At 41.4% G+C, this 22,464-nt stretch overlaps 1 pseudogene; it reads right to left on the bottom strand.

Moving 5' to 3' along the window:
• Positions 1–1,872: 1,872 nt before the first annotated feature.
• LOC142163886 (uncharacterized) overlaps positions 1,873–22,464 on the bottom strand; it is a 92,595-nt pseudogene continuing 72,003 nt past the window's right edge.

Here is a 22,464-nt window from a genome sequence, read left to right as displayed (position 1 = left end):
AATATTTCTCAATTCTTTTTCAAGGTATGAAATTCAGCTAGGAACCTTTAAAATATTGAAATCCTCAACCTCCGCTTTAATCCAAACAATTAGTAAGCATAAACAAGCAACGGCATCAACAAAAACGTGGTGTAAGCCTAAATCTACCCGGACATAAGCATGAATAGTAGCTACACATGGACTCTTGTCACTTCATACGTACGTAGCCCCCCCTCCACAAATAGAAGTACATAATGATTAAGTTCACCTATGGGGTTAATTCCCTCTTACAAGGTTAGAAAAGAGACTTACCTTGTCTCAAGGCCTCCTTTTCCGGTACAAGATTGTGCCCAAACCCTCAATTTGGCGCCAAACAACTCGCAACTAGTCAAATATTATTTAAAATAATTAATACACGCTTAAAAGTTTATATCTTAACTATCAAAGTGATATCCCAATCCTATTTGCAAAATTCCTAAAATTCACCCCGGGCCTACGTGCCCGGATTCCGAAAATATTTAAAGAAAGTTGTTACTCATAACCTCATGAACTCAAATATATAATTTTTACTAGATTCCATAACGAATTTCATGATTAAATCTCATTTTTATCAAAAACCTAGGTTTTCACCTAAACCCATAATTTTTACTAATTTACATGTTATAATCTACCCATAAACTATGTATTTAACATACATTGTATAGAAATTACCTACCTCAAAGTGATAGCTGAAATCCCCTCTCTAAGAGCTCCAAAAATCGCCCAACAATGAAAATAAATTAGCCAAAATAACTAAGTCCCGTTTTAAAAAAGACCTCACTGCCTCCAACGATCTCAAACCTGCAGTCGCATGGCCACACCAGCGTTGTCGCTTTTGCGAACAAAATTCTACATCTATGGAAGTGCCCAGGCAGGCTGGCTTCGCTTCTGCAGACGGGGTCCCGCTTCTACGGTCCTACTTCTGCAAAGGTTAGGGTGCACCTACGGATCTTGGGCTGCCCTTCCTTGGCCGCTTCTGCGAACTCTGGCTCACTTCTGTGAGCTCGTACCTGCGGCTAGCCAAGCGCAGGTGCGATTATGACAGCAGTTGGGAGCTTCAGTTGTTGCTCCAGATTTCCAACTTGGTCCGAGCCTCGTCTGATTGACACTCGGAGCCCCACCCGAACATACCAACAAGTTTGAAATTATAAAACGGACTTGTCGAACTCTCAGAACGCCCGAAACAACATTAAAAATAAGAATCACACTCCAAAACCAATTGAATCAAACTTATGAACTTCAAGTTCTTCAATTTACTCCCAATGCGCCAAAACGTACTTAAACTACTCGGAATGACACCAAATTTTGCGTGCAAGTCTTAAATGATATTACAGAACTATTCCCAATCTCGAAATTCCATTTGGACCTCGATATCATGAAAACCCGCTCTAAACCAAATTTAAACAACTTCTAAAACCTTCAAAGAACTAATTTTCACTATTAGGCGCGAAAACTCTCCCGGGGCATCCAAAACCCAATCCGAACATACGCCCAAGTCCGAAATTATCATACGAACCTATTGGAACCATCAAATCCTGATTCTAAGGTCGTTTACTCAAAATGTTGACCAAAGTCAAACTTAGCCTTTTAAGGCCAACTTAAGGAACCAAGTATTTCGATTTCAACCCGAACCCTTCCAAATCTCAAACTAATCATCCCCGTAAGTCATAAAATAGTAAAAGCATATACGGGGAGTCTAAAAAGTAAAACGACTGGTCGGGTCATTACAATGTAATCTCTTATCACATTTGAAGTCGCTTGTCTTTGATGTGACTTTCTAATGTCAACCGAGCATTCATGTGTTCTCTGTAATTTAACTATTTTAAAAAGTGTTGATTCCCTAGTTCTTGAACCTCAAATAGTCCAACCACACTTTTCATCAGTACATACCAAAGAGTATCTTGTATTACTTGATCTTTCAACATAGAACTCAAAGTGCTCCTTTATTGGTGCTAAGCAAAAACATCTAATCATAGAATGTTTGTCTTGAAAAACAGACCCTAGTTTTACATCATCCAATGATGCATTTTCCTTTAGTATTATTGATGGGGATTCTTTTGCCTTTCCTTTTGCTTTCTTTTTTCTCCCTTTAATTGTGTGTAGTGTTTCAAAGTGTTGATCTTTTATAGGAATTACACTCTTATTTTCCATTGTAATTTCAGAAACCAGCATGTGTTGCTCTTCTGGTATTTCAGAAATCAGCATGAGTTGCTCTTCTGGAACATATGTGATTCCCTTCAATAATTGTTGATTGTCAATCTCCATTATTGCATTACCTTCTTGTTGTTGATCTCCAGTAAAATTTTCAGAAAGTATTTCTGATATATCAACAACAAATTTGCAGCCTTTGTAGTATGGATCGTTTCTTAAAAAGCATCATACAGAAAGTAAGTTCTTCATCTTTTGTTACATGTATTCCCTTGCCAGTACCTACGTTGATATTAAGCCATACTGTTGCTTCAAACGTGTTCCTGTCGAACTACATAAGTTCAAAAATCTTATTAATGAATTCGTCAAATGAAGTCCCATCATTTATAAGCAGGAGCTTCATTTTATGATCTAAATACTGTTAATCTGGTTTCCATTTTCCATGAAAGCAATAATCAAGAAATTTGTATGCATCCTTCATTTAATGTACACAAATAATTAGATGTTAGTATCCTGCATTTTATTCAGAAAATAGGGGAAAGATTAGCCATTAACTTTTTTTGTGTTTTGTATCAGAGAAATTTAAAATATTATATACTGTTAGAGGAAGTGTAGACATTTTAGATGTTTTATTCTAGTCTGAATCACAGATATTTCCAGTATAAAATGCTAGATGTTTTCAGCATTTTATTCAAGTCATTACAAACTTAGACTGTGTTTGTTATACTGGTGTTTTGTTCTGGTTTTGAATCAAACACTATAACACCATTTTATGCAGTATTGTTTCTGATTTTGAATCAAAGATACCTCCAGTACTATATGCTGCAGAGTTTATAGTTTTGACATATATAATCATAAAGGTCTAGCATTTTATTCGGGACATTAGGGGAACCTTATTAACTTAGATGTGTTCTTCTTATTTGAATCACAGATATTTTCAGTATAATCAGCTGGAAGTTTCTGAGTTTTAGATATTAATTAAGAAAAGTCCAACATATTATGTTGGCGTTTTGTTCTGCACCATTTTATGTATTATTTTTTCTGGTTTTGAATTAAAGATATATGCTGCAGAGTTTGTATCTTTCACATATGTAATCATAAAACTTTAGCATTTTATTCAGGACATTAGGGAAACCTTAAAAATTTGGATGTGTTTCTTCTCGTTTGAATCACAGATACTTCCAGTATAATCTACTGGAAGTTTCTGAGTTTTACATATTAAATTAAGAAAAGTGCAGCATTTTATACTAGTGTTGTGTTTTATACCATTTTATTCATAATTTTTTGTAATAGTTTCAATCAAAGATACTTCAAGTATAATACGTTGGAACTTTATCAGTTTTACATATTAATTCAGATAGCGCCAGCCTATTATACTGATGTTTTGTTCAGGTTTTGAATCAAACACTGTAACACCATTTTATGCAGTATTTTTTCTGGTTTTGAATCAAAACCTCCAGAACTAAATGCTGTAGAGTTTATTAGTTTTGACATATGTAATCATAAAAGTCTAGCATTTTATATGGGACATTAGGGGAACCTTAAAAACTTAGATGTGTTCTTCTTATTTGAATCACAGATACTTGCAGTATAATCAGCTAGAAGTTTCTGAGTTTTAGATATTAATTAAGAAAAGTCCAGCATATTATACTGGCGTTTTGTTCTTCACCATTTTATGTATTATTTTTTCTGGTTTTGAATTAAACATACCTCAAGTATTATATGCTGCAGAGTTTGTATCTTTCACATATGTAATCATAAAACTTTAGATTTTTATTCAGGACATTAGGGAAACATTAAAAATTTAGATGTGTTTCTTCTCGTTTGAATCACAGATACTTCCAGTATAATCTTCTAGAAGTTTTTGAGTTTTACATACTAAATTAAGAAAAGTGCAGCATTTTATACTGGTGTTGTGTTCTATGCCATTTTATTCATAATTTTTTGTAGTAGTTTGAATCAAAGATACTTCCAGTATAATACGTTGGAATTTTATGAGTTTCACATATTAATTCAGAAAAAGCTTGAGTCTATTATACTAGTATTTTGTTCTGGTTTTGAATCAAACACTGTAATACCATTTTATGCAGTCTTTTTTCTGGTTTTGAATCAAAGATACCTCCAGTACTATATGCTGCAGAGTTTATAGTTTTGACATATGTAATCATAAATGTCTAGCATTTTATTCAGGACATTAGGGGAACCTTAAAAACTTAGATGTGTTCTTTTTATTTGAATCATAGATACTTCCAGTATAATCAGCTGGAAGTTTCTAAGTTTTAGATATTAATTAAGAAAAGTCTAGTATATTATACTAACATTTTGTTCTTCACTATTTTATGTATTATTTTTTCTAGTTTTGAATTAAAGATACCTCCAGTACTATATGCTACAGAGTTTGTATTTTTCACATATGTAATTATAAAAGTTTAGCATTTTATTCAGGACATTAGTCGAACCTTGAAAATTTTACATGTGTAATCATAGATATTTCCAGTATAATCTGTTGGAAGTTTCTGAGTTTTACATATTAATTTAAGAAAAGTGAAGCATTTTATACTTGTATTGTGTTCTATACCATGTTATGCATATTTGTTTGTAGTAGTTTGAATCAAAGATACCCCCAATACTATAAGCTGGAGACTGTGTAGTTTTGACATATCTAACAACAAAACTCCATCTTTTTATTCAGAATAGTAGGTGAATCTTAAATATTTAGATATATTCTTGGTGTTTAAATCATACATACTCTCCGTATAATATTTTGGAAGTTTATAAGTTTAATATATCTATTCAGAAAGGTCCAGTATATTATACTGGATGTTTTGTTCTGCAATTAATTCATCTTCCATCACTTTTACTGTGTATTTTTTGAAGAACTAGACATTTTCGATATTTAATGACAACATAAATTACTTGAAACTAAATTACATTTATATATTATACAATTAATAATAGAATAAACGTTTATCATATATAATTTATAATAATATCAGAACAATGCAGATATTATTAGTTACGATCTGAATTACAAACGAGAAGATATATTATATAATTAAGCACGGATTAACGTATTGAGAAGAATAAGAAGATCAAACCAGAAAATTCGAAGAATCAGAAGAATAATTGTGAGAGCTTACTTTAATCTATAGATTACGCCACAAGATTCTGGTGAAACAGAGTGTGAGGTCGTGTCGCGTAAATATATAAATAGAGTAGGGGTATTTTAGTCAATAATTTGTTTCCGTGCTAATTTAATGGGTAAATAAGGTTGACTTTTGATTATGTGGCTAAATTTGATTGACCGGGCGTAAAAATGACTATTTATTAATTTTTCGCAGAAAGTTTTGACTACACTATGAACTCATGTGGCCCATAGTTTTTAATGTTTTAAAAAAAAAAGACTAAGCGGAAACTATTCTTAATTAAAAAGTGACATGATTAATTGGCTTCTTTATTCCAAAGCAAACAATACATTCTCTGAATTTGTTAGTCTACCTTAAGGTTGTCCAACGGGACAGGCCGTCCCATCCCGTCCCAGTCCCGTCCCGCGTCCCGTCCTGTCCCGTCCCACTTAATTCTAAACGTGATGGGCCCATGTTAAATGGAACACATGATGGGACGGGATGACAATTTTGTCCCGTTTGTCCCGTCCTGTTTCATCCCGTTCCATCCCGTCCCGTCCCACCTGTCCCGCGTCCTATGTTTTTTTATATTTTTTTTGAATTCTAGCCGTTGGACAACGGCTCCAATTGCAAAAATAGTCGTTCCCAACGGCCAAAAATGGCTATAATTGGCCTCCCCCCCCCCCAAACACCCCTACCCCCAAACTTTTAAAATAACCCTTAAGTTTATTAAATTATACTTTGGCCCTATTTTTTACTACAAATACCCCATCCTTCTTCATTTTTTCCCATAAAAATCAATCATTCTCTCTCAAATCTCTTACATTCTCTCAATTTTCTCACTATCAAGTGATAAGTTTCAAGTATTTGGGCAAAATGTTGGAGCAACTTTCAAGTTTCAAATTAATTCGTCAAGTATTTGGAGCAATATTTTGGGCAATTTCTTCAAGTTTTAATATTTAATCACGGTGCACTCGTTTCATCTCCTAATTTTAATTTTTGTTTTAATATCATTTTAGTGCTTAATTTTTGTGTTTACTTTACGTGTTCTATTTTCGTATTTCATTTGTGTGTTTAATTTTTGTGTTAACTTTTTAAATTTAATTTCATATTTAAATTATGGCACCTAAAAATATATTTGGATTTTAAAAAACTAGTAAAAAAAGTAGTAAAGGTGAAAGTAGTAGTAATCCTAATCCTAGTCTTAATCCTAACCCTTCTCCTGGAATTAGAAAACATATAGATGAAATGACTCATGTTGATGAAACTTCATTTTTCCAACCCCCCGCATGTTATAATATTAATTTCGGAGAACAACTAGATCATGAAACTTTACAAAGACAATTTGGCAATGATATTTTTATTGAGGACGAAGAAAATGTGGATGAAGAAAATGAGGAAGAAGATTTAGATGAAGCACCCAGTAGTCCCGCAACACAAGCTCCAACTCAGACTGAATCTCGGTCTGGAGCTTTACCCTATGTACCTTCTGTAAGGGGTAAGCCTAAGGGTGAACGTCCCAAAACATCACTTGTATGAAATTTTTTTAAATATGATAAAGTCAATTAACGTAATACATGTGGAATATGTAAGCAAAACTTTGCGCACACCAAAAGTGGTGGGATGGGGAGTTTAACTAGGCACTTAGGTTGGGAGCACAAAGCTTTATGAATACAAGCTAAAATAGAAGTCGGACTAATAGCGGATCCTAGCACCGGTACTGGCACTCCTAGTGGATCTGGCGGGGGTTCTAATTTTTTACAACACAGCATGACCATGCTTCTGGTACTATTTTACGCCCCTATAAAAAGATAGAGATCGTGAGAACTTAGCCAAAATGGTGGCTGTATGTGGCTTACCTTTTATTTTTCCTTCTTACCCTGCTTTTGTGCATTATATACAAGAAACTTATAATCCTGCTTTTCAAGGTTTTCCTAAGACCACGGTTAGAAATAATGTTTTTAAATTTCAAACCAAATATCTTCAGTATATTCATTGAATTTGTTTTATTAATTGTCTTACTCTTACTTAGTTACTTAATGGCTTAAAATTATATTAAATAAATTATCACTCTATTATAAATTTATAATTACTAGAATATTTCATTACAAGTCTTTTGTTTTAATATTTTATAATTCTTTATTTAGTTTTCTAATTTTCGTTTAATTTTTAAGTTTATTAAATAAGTAAAAAAACTAGCCGTTGCAAACTTTAAAAACTTAGTCATTGTCAAAAAAATAGTCGTTACCAAACTTAATGCTTAAATAATATTTTTAAAAAATGGCACTTAAGGCCCGCGAACCCGTCCCGTCCCGTCACGTCCCGTCCCATATCGTTTGTTAGCGGGATGGGATGGGTCTCACGACCCCAAATTAACCCTCTGTAAGGTGTCGTGATGGCACCTAGTCTTTACGACTAGGTAAGCCTACTATTGCGAAAAATATAAAGGATAAACAACATTTTAAGGATAAACATCATATTATAAATAGCCAAGAGTAGTACCACTCGGCATATACAAAATAATTTCACAAGACCTGGAATATCACTAAGTCACAAGCTGCTATAATCTATGTAGCTCTATACAAAAGTCTGAGGATAATAAAGAAAGTATCTAGGCGAGGGAGTAGAAGGGGACTCCGAAGATCTGCGGACGCAAGCAGAAGTACCTTGATGTCTCCTAGAATCAGCAGCACGTACTAACACTGAGGCTGATAGCTCGCACCTGGATCTGCACATGAAAATATGTGCAGGGAAGGGCATGAGTATACCACAATGGTACCCAGTAAGTGCCAAGCCTAACCTCGGTCGAGTAGTAATGAGGTCAGGTCAAGGCCCTACTGGAGTAAATATAATAAATTAAACAGTAAAAGATATAAGTAGAATTTAAGGTAATGCAGTTAAAGAAATTTTCAAAAATTTAACAGTTAAGGGAGCCCTCGGCTCAAAATAAGGTAAACACAGTGGGAAATCTCTCGGGATACCGTCCCGTAGTTTCAAATGAATATGCAGTATAGGGGGATCTCCCGTAATACGTCCGTAGTTCCAAAGTAAATATGCAGTGCTAGGGGATCTCCCGGAATACGTCTGTAGTCCCAAAGTAAATATGCAGTGCTGGGGGATCTCCCGGAATACGTCCGTAGTCCCAAAGTAAATATGAAGTACAGGGGGATCTCCCGAAATACGTCCGTAGTCCCAAAGTAAATATGCAGTGCTGGGGGATCTCCCGGAATACGTCCGTAGTCCCAAAGTAAATATGCAATGCAAGATGAAATGACAGGTATGACATCGAGTTATACAGTTTATACTGGACCCAAATAAGGCAAATAAGGACTTAGCTAAACATGACGCACAGAATGTCAATTAGGAAGTTAAAACACGTAAGCATATTTTTCTAGTCTAAACTACATAATTAAACATATTAGTAAACCTTAATAAGAGAAGCAATTTATGGTTTAAAAAGGTTAAACAAGATTTTTACAATTATAGCCCGTGTACGTACTCGTCACCTCACATACACGGCTCCCACACACCAAATAATATCAAGATATCCTAAGGGGGAAGTCCCCAACACAAGGTTAGGCAAGCCACTTACCTCGAACCGCTTAAATCAACTCAATATCACGTTCTTGCCACAAGTATCCGACTCCAAATGGCCTGAATCTATTCAAAACAGTACAATACCATCAATACGCGCTAATGGAATGAATCCCACAAGAAAAACTATAAAATTAGGCCAAAATCCGAAATTGGCTCAAACCCGGCCCCCGGGACCCACGTCTCGAAACCCGACAAAATTCACGAAACTAGAAACCTCATTCACTTACGAGTCTAACCATATCAAATTTACTAAAATCCGACACCAAATGGTCCTCCAATCCACAATTCAAACTTCCAAATGCCTAGCTTCCAACTTCTAATTTCCACCTTAAATAGACATTAACTAGGTGGGAAAACACATGGCAAGGCAAGATTATTGACCAAAAATAAGCACAAGGAACTTACCTCAAGAAATGCCTCGAAAATGCTCTCAAACATTGCCCTAACCCGAGTTTGCAAACCCAAAAATAATAAAAATTGCGAAGCCCTTAGGTTTTAGTCACTGCCCAGGTATTTCCGCACCTGCGGAACCTGGGCTTGCACTTGCGGGTGCGCTTGTGCGGAAAACGTGTGCATCTGCGCAACTCACTTACCACCTCTTCCTTCGCACCTGCGACGGAAGGGCCGCACTTGCGCACTCGCGCCTGTGGACGTCCCTTCCGCTTCTGCGCATTTGCGAATAGCCTTGCGCATTTGCGGGCATCGCAGATGCGGAACTTCCTCGCACCTGCGACCCCAGGCCAACTCTCGATTTTCTCGCATCTGCCCCTGCAAGCCACACTTTTGCGAGGCCGCACCTGCGGACTCCCCATCGCAGGTGCGAAAACACCAGAACCAGCAAAAATCAGAAATTTCTCTAAGTCCAAGGTTTCACCCGTTAAGCATCCGAAACACACCCGAGGCACCCGGGACCTCGACCAAACATACCAACCAATCCTAAAACACCATACGAACTTAGTCGAGCTCTCAAATCCCATCAAACAATGCTAAAATCACTAATCACCCTCCAATTCAAACTTAAAGAACTTGAAACTTCTAAATTCTACAACCGATGTCGAAACCTATCAAATCACGTCCGATTGACCTCAAATTTTGTGCACAAGTTATAATAAACATTACAGAACTACTCCAACTTCCAGAATCATAATACGACCCCGATATCAAAAATTCCACTACCGGCCCAAAACTCCAAAAAATTCGACTTTCGCCATTTCAAGCCTAAATGAGCTACGAACCTCCAAAACACAATCCGGACACGCTCCTAAACCCAAAATCACCTAACGGAGCTAACGGAACCGAAGGAATTCTATTCCAAAGTCGTCTTCATATAGTTCCGACTACGGTCCAAATCCTAGGGCTTAAGTTCTCATTTAGGGACTAAGTGTCTCAAAACACTCCGAAACTTAAAATCAATCATCCCGGCAAGTCACAATAGCAGAAAAAGATTTGGGGAAAGCAGTTAATAGGGGATCGGGGCTATTACTCTCAAAATGACTGGTCGGGTCGTTACATCCTCCCCCTCTTAAAACAATCATTCATCCTCGAACGAGTATAAAGACATACCTGAAACTGTGAAAAGATGAGGGTACTGGCTGCGTATATCCTGCTCTGTCTCCCAAGTCGCCTCCTCGACCGGCTGACCCCTCCACTGGACCTTTACTGAAGCAATATTCTTTGACCTGAGCTTTATGACCTGCCTATCCAAAATGGCTACTGGCTCCTCAACATAAGATAGATCTTTGTCCAACTGGACTAAGCTGAAATCCAATACATGAGTCGGATCACCGTGATACTTCCGGAGCATGGATATGTGGAATACCGGGTGAACTCCTGCTAGGCTGGGAGGCAAGGCAAGCTCATAAGCAACCTCCCCAACTCGTCATAATATCTCAAAAGGACCAATGAACCTCGAACTCAGCTTTCCCTTATTCCCGAACCTCATGACACCCTTCATAGGCGATACCCGAAGCAAGACCTGCTCACCAACCATAAATGCCAAATCACAAACCTTACAGTCTGCTTAACTCTTCTGCTTGGACTAGGCTGTGCGAAGTCTCTCCTGAATCACCTTCACCTTATCCAGGGCATCCTGGACCAAATCTATACCCAACAATCGGGCCTCGCCTTGCTCAAACCATCCCACTGGGGATCGGCACTGCCGACCATACAAGGCCTCATACGGTGCCATCTGAATGTTGGACTGGTAACTGTTGTTGTAAGCAAACTCTGCAAGTGGCAAGTATCGGTCCCATGACCCTCCAAACTCCATCACACAGGCACGAAGCATATCCTCAAGAATCTGAATTGTGCGCTCGGACTGCCCGTCCGTCTGAGGGTGAAAGGTTGTGCTCAACTCCACCCTAGTATCCAACTCTTGCTGTACGTCTCTCCAAAACTGTGATGTGAACTGTGTACCTCTGTCTGAAATGATGGATACTGGAATACCATGAAGGCGGACAATCTCTCTGATATAAATCTCAGCCAACCTCTCAGAAGAATAAGTGGTCAACACTGGAATAAAATGAGCTGACTTGGTCAGCCGATCTACTATCACCCAAATAGCATCAAACTTCCTCAAAGTCCGAGGAAGTCTAACCACAAAGTCCATGGTTATCCGCACCCACTTCCACTCTGGGATCTCCAACCTCTGAAGTAATCCACCCGGTCTCTAATGCTCATATTTAACCTGCTGACAGTTGAGACACTTGGCCACAAACCCAACTATATCCTTTTCATTCTTCTCCACCAATAGTGCTGCCTAAAGTCCTGGTACATCTTTGCGGCACCCGGATGAATGGAGTACCGCGAGCTATGGGCCTCCTCAAGAATCAACTCCCGAAGCCCATCTACATTAGGCACACAGATCCGGCCCTGCATCCTCATCACACCGTCATCACCAATAGTCACATCTCTGGCATCACCTCGCCGAACCCTGTCTTAAGGAACTAGAAGATGAGGATCATCATATTGGCGCTCCCTGATACGGTCATAAAGAGAAGACCGAGCAACCACACAAGCTAATACCCGGCTAGGCTCTGAAATATCCAATCTCACGAACTGGTTAGCTAAGGCCTGAACATCCAAGGCTAAGGGCCTCTTAGCTTCCGGAAGATATGCCAAGCTCACCAAACTCTCTGCCCGGCGACTTAAGGCGTCGGCCACTACATTGGCCTTCCTCGGGTGATATAATATAGTGATATCATAGTCTTTAAGTAGCTCCAACCACCTCCGCTGATGCAAATTAAGGTCCTTCTGCCTGGACAAGTACTGCAAACTCCGGTGATCAGTGTAAATCTCACAGGGAACACCGTACAAATAATGACTCCAGATCTTTAGGGCTTGAACAATAGCTCCTAACTTGAGATCATGAACTGGATAATTCTTCTCATGCACCTTCAACTGTCTAGACGCGTAGGCAATCACCCTACCGTCCTGCATCAATACCGCTCCAAGGCCAATCCTCGAGGCATCATAATAGATAGTGTATGACCCTGAACCTGTAGGCAATACTAATACTGGGGTTGTAGTCAAAGCTGTCTTGAGCTTCTAAAAGCTATGCTCACACTCCTCGGTCCACCTGAACGGAGCACCCTTCTGGGTCAGCCTGGTCATAGGTGCTGCAATGGATGAAAATCCCTCCACAAAGCAACGGTAATACCCCGCCAAACCAAGGAAACTGCGGATCTCCATAGCTGATGACGGTCTATGCCAACTCTGCACTGCCTCCACCTTCTTTGGATCTACCTTGATCCTATCACAAGACACTATGTGGCCCAAGAATGCCACTGAATCAAGCCAGAATTCACACTTAGAAAATTTTTCATATAACCTCTTCTCCCTCAAAGTCTGAAGCACGGTCCTCAGGTACTACTCATGATCTTTCCGAGATCGGGAATATACCAGGATGTCGTCAATAAACACAATGATGAAGGAATCAAGATAAGGCCGGAATACACTGTGAAATGCATAAAGGCTGCTGGGGCATTGGTCAGCCCAAATGACATGACAAGAAACTCATAGTGACCATATCTAGTCCTGAAAGCAGTCTTCGGGATATCCGGCTCCCGAATCTTCAACTGATGATAGCCAGAACGCAAGTCAATCTTGGAAAACACCCTGGCACCCTGTAACTGATCAAATAAATCATCAATGCGAGGAAAAGGATACTTGTTCTTCACTGTAACCTTGTTCAGCTGCCGATAATCAATATACATACTTATAGAACCATCCTTCTTCTTCACAAATAAGACCGGAGCACCCCAAGGTGATACACTGGGCCTGATGAAACCCTTATCAAGCAACTCCTACAACTGCTCCTTCAACTCAGGAGGAGCCATACGGTATAGAGGAATAGAGATGGGCTGAGTGCCCGACAACAAATCAATGCCAAAATCAATATCTCTGTCGGGCGGCATGCCCGAAAGATCAGATGGAAACACATGTGGAAAGTCCCTCACTAATGGAACTAACTCAACTGTAGGGGTATCAATACTAACATCTCTCACATAGGCCAAATACGCATCACACTCCTTCTCAACCATTCGCTGGGCCTTAAGAAATGAAATGACCCTGCGGGGAGTATACTCTAAGGTACCTCTCCACTCTAATCTCGGCAAACATGGCATAGCCAGCGTCACGGTCTTAGCGTGACAATCAAGAATAGCATAATGGGGCGACAACAAGTCCATGCCCAAGATAACATCAAAATCTACCATATTGAGAAATAACAAATCGGCTCTGGTCTCTAAACAACTAAGAGAAATCAAACACGACCGATATACGCGGTCCACAACGAGAGAATCTCCCACAGGAGTAGATACATAAACAGGGGAACTCAAAGAATCCTAAGATATCCCCAAATGTGGAGCAAAATAAGAAGACACATATGAATACGTATATCCTGGGTCAAATAATACTGATGCATCCCTATGACAGACAGGGACGATACTTGTGATGGCTGAATCTGAAGCAACGGCCTCTGAATGGGCTGGAAGGGCATAGTACCTAGCCTGGCCTCCCCCTCTAGGGCAACCTCGACCTCCCCGACCTCCACCTCAAGCTTGCTGAGGAGGTGGGGTAGCAGCTGGTGCTGGAAGAATGGTCGGAGGACCCGGTGGAGCACGTGGAGGCTGATAAGTCTGTGGAGGTGCACCCCTCCTGGCTCTGGGGCAATCTCTAACCAGGTGACGAGTGTCACCACACTCAAAACAACCTCTCGGAGGACGCGGCGGCTGAGACTGACTCGGACCTGGCCTGCTGGACTGGCCGGTAATAGCACCTTGAGTAGGAGGCATACTGGATACTGGCGGTGCATAATAGGGCTCCTGAGGTCTAGGAAGAGCTGGGACACCGCTGGCTGCTGGAAGAGCTGAATGAACAGGGCGACTCACAAAACCCCTACCATAGCGTGCTGCTGGTGCACGAGCTCCTGAATAATGACCAGTCTCTCGAGACCTCTTGGCCTCTCTCTCCTCTCGGTCATGGGCGAACATGCCCTCCACTCTCCTGGCAATGCTCACTGCCTGCTGATAAGTGATGTCCATCTCCAACTCCCTGGCCATACTGGTCCGAATACTGGGGTGGAGTCCCTCAATGAAGCGACGAACCCTCTCTCTGACTGTAGCAACCAGAGCCGGTGCATGGCGAGCTAACTCACTGAAACAGACTGCATACTCCGACACAGTCATAGCACCCTGGCGCAGCCGCTCAAACTTTGCGCGCCAAGCATCCCTGAGGCTCTGAGGAACATACTCATGCAAGAACATCTCCGAAAAGAGAGTCCAAGTGAGTGAGGCTGCCTCATCCGGACTACTCAGCTCATAGGCATGCCACCACTGATATGCTGCTCCCCTCAGCTAGAAAGCAGTGAAAGAAACTCCACTCGTCTCCACAATGCCCATAGTGCGGAGAAGACGATGACACTCCTCAAGAAAACCAAGAGCATCATCTGAAGCTAGTCCGCTGAAAGTAGGTGGGTGGTACTTCTTGTACCTCTCAAGTCTGAGCTGCTCTGCCTCAGAAGCAGCTACCCTGATCTCATGCTGAACCGGAGCCACTAGGGGCATAGGAATATACTCTAAGGCCTGATTAACCTAGACACTCTACTCAGGGGTGCGGGATTCGGGAGTCTGTGCCCCTCCCTCGGCCTGAGATGTAGCGGGAGCTATCGGAAATAGTCCAACCTGAGCCAGAGTGTTGAACATGCTCAAGAACTGAGATAAAGTCTCCTGGGGGGCTGGAGTAGCAATAGGGATCTCCGGTGCTGGCCCTCCAGCTGGAGCTGCTGGGGGCTCCTCTAACGCAGCTCTCGTAGGTGCTCGGGCTGCACCGCGTGGTCGTCCTTTACCCCGGCCTCTGGTGGCTCTGGAAGGGGGCTCGGGTGCCTGATCGTCGTTCCTCCCATTGCGGATCCTCACTATATGTGAGAAAGAATATAATAGAATCTTAGAGATTTTGGTGTCAATAACTCGCACAACAAGGAAATAAAAGAAATGTGATTGTTCTTAACAGTTACATAGCCTCCCGAAGATAAGTACGGACGTCTACACACCGATCCACGAGACTCTAATAAATCGGCTTGTGACTCGCGACTCCTACGAACCTAGGGCTCTGATACCAACTTGTCACGGCCCCAAATTAACCCTCCGTAAGGTGTCGTGATGGCACCTAGTCTTTACGACTAGGTAAGCCTACTATTGCGAAAAATATAAAGGATAAACAACATTTTAAGGATAAATATCATATTATAAATAGCCAAGAGTAGTACCACTCGGCATATACAAAATAATTTCACAAGACCTGGAATATCACTAAGTCACAAGCTGCTATAATCTATGTAGCTCTATACAAAAGTCTGAGGATAATAAAGAAAGTATCTAGGCGAGGGAGTAGAAGGGGACTCCGAAGATCTGCGGACGCAAGCAGAAGTACCTTGAAGTCTCCTAGAATCAGCAACACGTACTAACCCCGAGGCTGATAGCTCGCACCTGGATCTGCACACGAAAACATGTGCAGGGAAGGGCATGAGTACACCACAATGGTACCCAATAAGTGCCAAGCCTAACCTCAGTCGAGTAGTGACGAGGTCAGATCAAGGCCCTACCGGAGTAAATATAATAAATTAAACAGTAAAAGATATAAGTAGAATTTACGGTAACACAGTTAAAGAAATTTTTGAAAATTTAATAGTTAAGGGAGCCCTCGGCTCAAAACAAGGTAAACACAGTGGGAAATCTCTCCGGGTACCGTCTCGTAGTTTCAAATGAATATGCAGTATATGGGGATCTCTCGGAATACGTCCGTAGTCCCAAAGTAAATATGCAGTGCTGGGGGGATCTCCCGGAATACATCTGTAGTCCTAAAGTAAATTTGCAGTACAGGGGGATCTCCCAGAATACGTCCGTAGTCCCAAAGAAAATATGCAGTGCTGGAAGATCTCCCGGAATACGTCCGTAGTCCCAAAGTAAATATGCAGTACAGGGGGATGTCCCGGAATATGTCCATAGTCCCAAAGTAAATATGCAGTGCTGGGAGATCTCCCGAAATACGTCCGTAGTCCCAAAGTAAATATGCAACGCAAGATGAAATGATAGGTATGACATCGAGTTATACAGTTTATACTGGACCCAGATAAGGCAAATAAGGACTTAGCTAAACATGACGCACAGAATGTCAATTAGGAAGTTAAAACACGTAAGCATGCTTTTCTAGTCTAAACTACACAATTAAACATATTAGTACAACTTAATAAGAGAAGAAATTTATGGTTTAAAAAGGTTAAACAAGATTTTTGCAATTATATCCCGTGTACATACTCGTCACCTCACGTACACGGCGCCGACACACCAAATAATATCAAGATATCCTAAGGGGGAAGTCCCCAACACATGGTTAGGCAAGCCACTTACCTCGAACCGCTCAAATCAACTCGATATCACGTTCTTTCTATGAGTATCCGACTAAATGGCCTGAATCTATTCAAAACAGTACAATACCATCAATACTCGCTAATGGAATGAATACCACAAGAAAAACTACAAAATTAGACCAAAACCCGAAATTGGCTCAAACCCGGTCCCCGAGGCCCACGTCTCGAAACCCGACAAAATTCACGAAACTAGAAACCTCATTCACTCACGAGTCTAACCATATCAAATTTACCAAAATCCGATACCAAATGGTCCTCCAATCCACAATTCAAACTTCCAAATCCCTAGCCTCCAACTTCCAATTTCCATCGTAAATACACATTAACAAGGTGAGAAAACACATGGCAAGGCAAGATTATTGACCAAAAATAAGCACAAGGAACTTACCTCAAGAAATGCCTCGAAAATACTCTCAAAAATCGCCCTAACCCGAGTTTGCAAAGCCAAAAATGATAAAAATCGCGAAGCCCTTCAGTTTTAATCACTGCCCAGGTATTTTCGCACCTACGGAACCTGGGCTCGCACCTGCGGGCGTGCTTGTGTAGAAAATGTGTGCATTTGCGCAACTCACTTACCACCTCTGCCTTCACACCTGCGACAGAAGGGCCGCACCTGCGCACTCGCGCATGTGGATGTCCCTTCCGCTTCTATGCATCTTGCGCATTTTCGAACAGCCTTGCGTATTTGCGGGCATCGCAGATGCAGAACTTCCTCGCACCTGCGACAATAGGCCAACTCTCGACTTTCTCGCATCTGCGACTGCAAGCCACGCTTCTGCGAGTGGCTTTCACCGCAGGTGCGAAAACACCAGAACCAGCAAAAATCAGAAATTCTTCTAAGTCTAAGGTTTCACCCGTTAAGCATCCGAAACACACCCGAGGCCCCCGGGACCTAGACCAAACATACCAACCAATCCTAAAACACCATAAGAACTTAGTCGAGCTCTCAAATCCCATCAAACAACGCAAAAATCACTAATCACCCTCCAATTCAAACTTAAAGAACTTGAAACTTCAAAAATCTACAACCGATGTCGAAACTTATCAAATCACGTCCGATTGACCTCAAATTTTGTGCACAAGTTATAATCAACATTATGGACCTACTCCAACTTCCGGAATCAGAAAACGACCCTGATATCAAAAATTTCACTACCGGCCCAAAACTCCAAAAATTCGACTTTCGCCATTGCAAGCTTAAATGAGCTACGAACCTCCAAAACACAATCCGGACATGCTCCTAAACCCAAAATCACCTAACGGAGCTAACGGAACTGACGGAATTCCATTCCGGAGTCGTCTTCACATATTTCCGACTACGGTCCAAATCCTAGGGCTTAAGCTCTCATTTCGGGACTAAGTGTCCCAAAACACTTCGAAACTCAAAATCAATCATCTCGGCAAGTCACAATAGCAGAAAAAGATTTGGGGAAAGCAGTTAATAGAGGATCAGGGATATTACTCTCAAAACGACCGGTCGGGTCGTTACAATGGGCCTATCGTTTCGTCCTGTTTGTCCCGTCCCGTCCCATTCTGTCCCATCCCGTTTGTTAGCGGGACGGGATGGGCCTACCATTTCGTCTCGTTTGTCCCGTCCCGTTTCGTCCCATCCCGCCACCGTCCCAGCTAAATATCGTCCCGTCCCATTAATTTTTTCCCGTCCCGTCCCGTTGAACAACCATAGTCTACCTCTTAGTGAAATACTATTTTTCAAAGTCGAAGCACTCATTGGTAGTGGAAACCTTTTGGAAATCAAAAGGATTTTTTAATCATTGGACCTATTTAAATATTTAATAAAGACATGGTTAGGTGAGCTAGATGGAAATCACTTTATTTATTACCAAAATTCAATGGTAGTCAAGTGAAATTAAGATAAGGAAATATATCGACAAGTCATCCTTACTTTTATCATCTGACTTGAGCATGTGTGTCACGACCCAAAAACCAACTGTCGTTATGACGCCTATCGGGGAAGTAGGCAAGCCACTACTCAACTATCTTAACACAGTAAAAGCTTTAAAAATATAGATGGAAGCAATTAATATTTAAGAAAACCTTTTTCGAACAGAAATAAACCCGCAACACGATACAATCTATCCCAAAATTAGAGTGTCACCGAGTACATGATCATCTATGCCAGAATACAGTCTACTACAATGTCTAAGGAGTAAAACCTGAGATGCAGATAAAGATAATGAAGGAGAGTCAAGGCCTGCGAACGCCATGCAGCTACCTCGATAGTCTCCGAGATCATGTCTCCTCTATCAGCAGTCGCCGTCACCGAAAGCACCTGGATCTGCACACAAGGTGCAGGGTGTAACGTGAGTACAACCAACTCCGTAAGTATCAAATCAAACCTTTGGACTGAAAGGTAGTGACGAACTCAACCGGCACAGTATAATATAGAAATAACAGTGTAGAAATATAGGCATGCGTTCAAGTTAAATAGATAACTCAAAACATTAAAATAGATCAAATCTGAACGATATGAAGCATAAAATTCCTCTACTTCTACATGTCAATGCACATGTTGTATGTGATGCACCATGCTGGCAGCCTGATATACTCACGCTCTCAAATGCTCAATCACTCGGTACTGTATATGGCCTAAACGGCCCGGGGAAGATCCATTCCAGAATATATCACCCAGTAGCGAGTAGGGCGAATCCAGCCTGTGGAGAAGATCCATCTCCAGGTATATATAGTACTTCCGACAAGATCCATGTCCAGGGAAGATCCATCCCTCAATAATACCAACCGCGCTCACTGGGAGTGTGTGCAGACTCCGGAGGGGCTCCTTTAGCCCAAGTGCTATCATAAATCAGTATAACCACTGCACGTGCAGCCCGATCCCATAAATGTCACTCATAATCAGGCCCTCAACCTCACTCAGTCATCAATCTCTCTAGTCTCTCTCTCACGGGCTCACAATGTCATGATACTAGCCCGAAAACAATGATATGATGTATCAATAATTAACCACAGAGACTAAGATATGATATGAAATGAATGAATATGCCTGAGTACAAAATATCAATGAAATCAGTAAGTCAACAGCAAGAAACGACCACTATGGGTCCCAAAAGTATCGGCATAAAGCCTAAACATGATATCTAGCATGAGTGACAGCTCAATTACTTTATCACATGATGAAAACACGAATATCAACAAGATAGAACTACTAGACAGTGCCGTGGAATCGACCATGTCACAATTCTCAAGGTGCACGCCTGCACGCCCGTCACTTGGCATGTGCGTCACCTCAATACCAATCACATAACACATAATTCGGGGGTGCGAACCCTCAGAACCAAGTTTGAAAGTGTTACCTCAATCCGGGCTAAACTCTACTCCAAAATACCCTTGCCCCTCAAATCGGTCTCCAAACATCCTGAATCTAGCCACACGCAATACAATACAATCAATATAGGCTAAATGAATCAATTCCACAAGAAAATACTAAATTATAGCCAAAATCCAAAATCGGTCCAAACCTGGCCCCCGGGCCCACGTCTCGAAATCTGACAAAAGTCACAAAATCCGAAAGCCCATTCACTCACGAGTCTAACCATACCAAACTTACTCAAATCTGATCACTAAATCCCATTCAAAACCTCAAAATCTAGCCCAAGAACTCTTCCTTATTTTTCCCAAATTTTCCACCCCAAATCACAAATTTAATGGTAGAATTAAAGGCATAATCATGGAAATTAACCAAAACTAGATAGAAATCACTTACCCCAAACACCCACATGAAAATCCCTCCAAAAATCGCCTTCTACCGAGCTCCCAAATCTATTTTTTGATATGGACTTGAAACCCTCGATTTTGAATCTTTTATTCTGCCTAGGTACGCCTCCTTCGCGAACGCGGAAGCATACTCACGTTCGCAAAGCACAAATTGCCTCTGACCAAAAATCCCTTCTACGCGCATGCGATCTTTTCTTCTTTGCGAATGCGGCCTCACCCTCGCGAATGCGTAGACAATAGCACAGGGTCCCCAGGTGCCTCTTTTCTTCTTCGCGAATGCGTCCCCCATCTCACGTTCGCGATGCACTCTCACTCCTAACCTTCGCAAATGCGTCCTCTTCCTCGCGAACGTGAAGGATAATTCTTCCTCAGCTACCAGATACCCTTCGCGAATGCGAGACCACTCTCGCGAACGTGTAAGAGAAAACTAGAACAATTACACCAGCAGTGTTCAGCCATCAAGCCAAGTCCAAAAATGATTCGCCAACCATCTGAAACTCACCCGAGGCCCTCGGGACCTCATCCAAACATACCATCAAGTCCCAAAAAATGATATGAACTTAGTCGAACCCTCAAATCATCTCAAACAACATCAAAAATAAGAATTGCACATGGATTCAAGCCTAATGAACTTTGAATTTTCCAGATTCTACAAACGACCCCGAAACCTATCAAATCACGTCCGATTGGCCTTAAATTTTGCATACAAGTAAAAAATGCCCCCACAAACCTACTGCAACTTCCGGAATCGGAATCCGACCATGATATAAAAAAGTCCACTATCGGTCAAACTTTTCAAAATTCCAACTTTTGCCATTTCAAGCCTAATTCTACTCCTGACCTCCAATCACAATCCGGATACGCTCCTAAGTCCAGAATCACCCAACGGAGTTAACAGAACTATCAATATTCAAATCCGAGGTCGTTCACACCTAAGTCGACATCCGATCGACTTTTCCAACTCAAGCTCTCAATTTAGAGACTAAGTGTCTCAATTCACCCTGAATTCTCTCCGGACCCGAACCAACTAACCCTATAAGTCATATAACAGCTATAAATCACAAATGGAGCAGTAAATGGGAGAACAGGGATACAACCCTTGAAATGACCGGTCGGGTCGTTACATCCTCCCATTCTTAAATAAACGTTCATCCTCGAACGGGTTTAGAAACATACCTAGAGTCTCAAATAGGTGTGGATATCTGCTCCGCATCTCCCGCTCGGTCTCCCAAGTAGCCTCCTCCACGGGCAGACCTCTCCACTGCACCTTCACTGAAGCTATATCCTTTGACCTCAACTTCCGAACCCGCCTATCCAAAATGGCCACTGACTCCACATCATAAGCCAAATCACCATCAAACTGAACCATGCTGAAATCTAAAACATTAGACGGATCGCCGATATACTTCCGGAGCATAGAAACATGAAATACTAGATGCATACTCGACAAGCTAGGAGGCAAGGCAAGCTTGTAAGCCACCTCCCCAATCCTCTGAAGGACCTCGAAAGGCCCAATGAACCGAGGGCTCAACTTGCCCTTCTTCCCGAACCTCATAACACCCTTTATGGGTTAAACCTTCAACGGAACCTTCTCCCCAACCATGTAAGCAACATCACGGACCTTCCTGATGGCATAACTCTTCTGTCTGGACTGCGCCGTGCAAAGCCGCTCCTATATCAATTTAACCTTGTCCAATGTATCCTGAACCAAGTCTGTACCCAAAAAACTAGCTTCCTCGGGCTCAAACCAACCCAACGGAGATCTACACAGCCTCCCATTCAAAGCCTCACATGGGGCCATATGGATGCTCGACTGATAACTGTTGTTGTAAGCAAACTCCGCGAGTGGCAGAAACTGATCCCAAAAACCCCCAAAATCAATGACACAAGCGCGTAGCA

The sequence above is a fragment of the Nicotiana tabacum genome, chromosome 9, assembly GCF_000715075.1.
Source record: "Nicotiana tabacum cultivar K326 chromosome 9, ASM71507v2, whole genome shotgun sequence".
In the NCBI taxonomy this organism is placed as follows: Eukaryota; Viridiplantae; Streptophyta; class Magnoliopsida; order Solanales; family Solanaceae; genus Nicotiana; species Nicotiana tabacum.
The sequence above is the reverse complement of the archived record's forward strand: the minus strand, read 5'-3'. Positions and strand labels throughout refer to the sequence as shown.